This window comes from Marmota marmota, unplaced genomic scaffold (genome assembly GCF_001458135.2).
Source record: "Marmota marmota marmota unplaced genomic scaffold, marMar, whole genome shotgun sequence".
NCBI classification, from domain to species: Eukaryota; Metazoa; Chordata; class Mammalia; order Rodentia; family Sciuridae; genus Marmota; species Marmota marmota.
Genome location: NW_025999863.1, coordinates 1,550,780 through 1,555,011, shown reverse-complemented (window position 1 = coordinate 1,555,011; position 4,232 = coordinate 1,550,780). Strand labels below are relative to the sequence as shown.

The following is a 4,232-nucleotide window of genomic DNA, read 5'->3' as shown; positions in this document are numbered from 1 at the left end:
CCGGCGTGTGTCGGCCTGCACGAGCTCGCGGGCTTGCGTGTGCAGGCCCGGGACCCCCGGGACACGAGCCCACTGGGACGCACAGCGCAGGGCTGGGAGGAGGAGGGGAAGGGGACCACCTGGCCCACACCCTGCTCTCCCGGCCCCACACTGTCTCCCTGCAGGTGCCCGTGGCCTGTGGGCGTGGGGCCGTCGCGATGACGGGGAGGCTGTTCATGTCTCCCCACCAGTCTGGGAGCTAATTACCGTCAGGACGAGACGGGTTGGCTGGAAAGATGAACAAATCGCAGTGTCTGCAGCGCGTCTGGGTCTCCAGGCCCCTGCGGCGACGGTTGTCGGTGCCCGGGCTGTGGGGCGGGACGCCGCGCTGGGTGGGGTCCAGGACGACCTTGGTGCTGCCTGTGGGTAGGGGACCTTGGGCTCCCGCGCGGGTCCTAGAGGGACTAGGCGAGGGATGGTGGCCCAGTCTGGTGTGTGTGAGCGAGAGACAGACCTGTGGCAGGCTAGTCTCCTGATAAATAAAATGGGTCTAATAATAGTACTTACCCCATCAAGTCCCCGAGGACCTGGCAGCCCACGCCCTGAATTATCTACGAGTAATCAGAATTTCGGTCCACACCAAGACCTGGTGTGGATGCCCATAGCACTTCTATTCCTCCTCACGGAAAACCGAGAACTTTCCAAACCTCTGTGCTCAGGTGAGCCCGTAAACCGAGGTCCAGGTTGATGGACGGAATGGAATTCTCTTTAAAAAGTACTGTGACCTGGAACAGAGCGACCTTGAAGATGTCTGCTGAGCCAACCAGATCCCAAAGGCCACAGCGTGTGACTCTATTGATAGGAAACGTCCAGCCCAGAACGTGGACTGGTGGGTGCAGGGCTGGGGGAGGGGACCACGTGATTACTGCCCTTGGGAATGGGGTTTCCTTTTGGGGTAATGGAATGTTCTGGTGTTAGACAGTGGTGAGGCTACACAACCCTGTGACTGTGTTAAAAACTACTGCACTGTACATTTCAAAAGGTGAATTTGTAATGTATGTGAAGTTTACCCTTCTTTTAAAGGATAAAAAAAGAACTTGATACTTGCGATATCAAGAGTCCCCGATGCATTATGCTGAGTTGAAGGACAGACTCAGAGGCTGCATACAGACTGGGGATGTGACATGTTGGTAGCATGCCTGCCAGCAGGGTTCCTTCCCCAGCTCAGCAGGAAGAGGGAGGGGGAGGAAGGGAGAAAAGCAAGACTACTCACTTTGTGATTCTGCTTATCTTTCTGGAAAAGGCTGATCTGCAGGTCAGTGGTGGCCAGAGGGTGGGTGCCAGAAGGGACACACTACCAAGGGAAGGGAGGGGACCGCAGGACATAGAAAGCCCTCACATCTTGACTGTGATGGGTCTCCCTGTGGATGTTGGTCAGGACTCATCAAGTTGTACACTTTAAAGTGTGAACTTGCAATTTGTGAGTTATGCCTTAATAAACCTATCTTTAAAAAAAAAACAAGTGTACGGTGTTTTAAAAAATGCCTGACACTTAGCAAAAGAGCAAAAACACAAGGGCTCTCCTTATTGTTGCCGTTGTTGTGGATGTGCATGTGTGATGTGTGTGTCCAAGCCCCATGAAACTAGGTCCCCAAATTGGGGGCATAAATACCTGGGACGCCCAGAGTCCTGGAGCATCCCTCTCCTGGACATCAATACACATTCAGTAAACCACACACCTTAAAACCCACAAACACAGGAACACACAAGCCCATAAAACGTGCACACACACAATGCACGTGTATATAAACACAAATTCACATATATGCATGCACACGGGCACCTATCAACATGTAAGTACAGACACACAGTAACACACCCCAAACGCAAATATACCCACGTTCATGCAAAAACATGCACGTGCACCTGTATGTACACATGCAACACACAGTTGCACAACACACAAACACACATGCCAGCAGGGCAGGGTTTCCGTCTGAAGGAAGGGAACAGCATCTACTGCAGGAAGACCAAATGTGACTATGTCCTAGCCTGGGTCTTTGCTGGTGGCTGCTGGAGCATGTCTCTTGGTCTGTCTGTCCAGGTAGATGTCTCTAGGTTGCCTGGCTCTGTGTCTGTCTCCAGGGCTCAGCAACACCCCTCCTCCCACCCTGCTGGCCCCACCCCCTCCTCCTAGCAGGGTCCCCCACCTTCCTGTCCCCACCCTTGTGGCCGTGGGAACCTGCTGTTCTGGCTGCAGGGAATGTGGACAAAGCTAGGGCATCTGTTTCTCATGATCTGCCTCCTCCCTCCCCAGCTGCACAGGAAGACCCTCCCCTCTCTGGGCCTTAGTTTCTCTCACTGTGAAATGGAAGGTTTCTGGGGATGTCTGGCACCCCTTTCCAAGGGTCCCCACCCTGCACAGCTGGCCAGCCCTGACTGTATGTTGTCTGGAGCTTTCTACAGGCAACAGTCTAAATCCTAGGAGAATCTGAAATAATGGAAAATATTTACAGAGAGGGGCGTGGGGCTCACCATGCCTGGGAAGCCCTCCAAACACAGGCCTGGACACCCTGTGGCCTCAGGAGGGGAGACCAGAAAGGGAGAGAAGAGGGAGATGGTGTGTGCTGACCCGGGAGGAGGCGTGCAGACACCTGGCTCTCTGCAGGTGAGTGAATTCATGTGAAGCCAGCTGCTTCCTGACCAATGCACCAGGGAATCCACAGGTGTGTGCAGATGTGGTTCATCCCCGCCCCTCCCTGCCTGTCCAGAACATCAGTTCCAAGGATCTTTTGGTTTTCCACGGATGTACGAGTGCGTGGTGCAAAACAGACACTTGTAGACACCTGCAAACTGACATGTCCATGTATTCACACACTTGTCCACTAGACAAACAGTGACCAACCATGGACTGTTGGGCACTAGAGACTCAGTGAGCAAAGCAAAAAGTATCTGTTCTGTGGAATGTGTGGGTGGACATGCCCACCCCCATTGTCTGTGTTAATATTCAACATACAAGTGTGAGCCTGCCTGGTGTGCAGGGGGCAGCGAGCGTTGACACCAGCATGGCTCGTGGGACTGCACATGCACACACACACATACAAATGTGTGTGCACAGTTCCATTGTGGCTCTGGTGCAACAGGCATGTGCAGGCCGGGCCTGGTTGTTCCTTGGATACCCGCCCACCAGCCCAGCCCATCTTCGAGAGTGCCCAGGGCCAGGTGGGGTTGGGCGGGCCGGAAACCTCTCCCAGCTGCTGTGCCCAGTTTCAGGGAAGCCAAGGACTGGCACCCTGCCGATGGAGACTGCCTGCCCTTGCACCTGCCCCCTGGGCTTCCTGGAAGGCCCCAGAAGCCCAGCCCCAGCCCTGCTTGCCTGAGTCTACCTCCCACACCCACAAGGAGGAGGGGGTCTTCAGTCCCCCAGTTCCTACACCTCAAAGCCCCTCAAAGTCAGAGCCAGGAGAGATTCTGAATGTGTGTCCCAGGTATTTTTGCCCCAAATTTGGGGGCCAAGTTTCACAGGGCTTGGACACACACATTGCACACATGGGGTAAACTGAGGCACACAGAAAGGCACCTTGGAGGGGGTAATGCCCTGCATCCTTTTTACCTCCCAAATTGGCACACGCACACTTCCACAGGGTGAGTGGATCTCTGGGCACAGCGGGAGTGTGCAGGCTTGGGGATCCGCAGTAAAGTGCCCCCTCCCCCCGCTGTGCATTGAACTTGGCCTCCCATGCATGCAAAGCACACATCCTATTGCTGAACTGTGCCCCAGCCCCACAATAAGCATTGAACTTAGAAATGTGTGCTGTTGGACTAGGTCAGAATGCAGGTGCGCGTGCATCAAGGGCTTTACCCACGTGAGCCTGCAGAGAGGGGGGAAGCTGTTTGAAAGTACAGGGCGTCTCCCTCAGAGTCATTTGAGAGTCTAATGTCAGGGTCTGGGCACACTAGGTGTTTGCATGCCTGAGGGCATCTGCTCTCTGCGGGAGTTTGTTTACAGGTGGATGCTAGCACACAGTAGGTGTTGCATGAAGTACGTGGGTGTTTGCATCCCATAGGCCTTGCATGCTAGAAAGGGACTGTGCACAGTGGGCCCTGCACGCCTTCAGGGGTCTGCACACAGCGGGCGTTAGTACACAGGATAGGCATTGCGCACAGTAGGTTCTAGGTGGCAGCCGCAGCACCGTGCAGCTGAGCACGAACCCGGGCTCTGCGCCGCGGGGCCGCGGTCTCCCCCCGCGCCT

The 4,232-nt window shown here is 55.0% G+C and overlaps 1 long non-coding RNA gene across 2 annotated transcripts in view; it reads right to left on the bottom strand.

The window, feature by feature from the left end:
- LOC125619835 overlaps positions 1–884 on the bottom strand; it is a 17,204-nt gene extending 16,320 nt beyond the window's left edge. For both annotated transcript variants that reach the window (XR_007351434.1, XR_007351435.1), the window contains exon 1: positions 247–884. This is a non-coding gene — a long non-coding RNA (uncharacterized LOC125619835). The remainder of the gene's footprint in view (positions 1–246) is intronic.
- Positions 885–4,232: the final 3,348 nt, after the last annotated feature.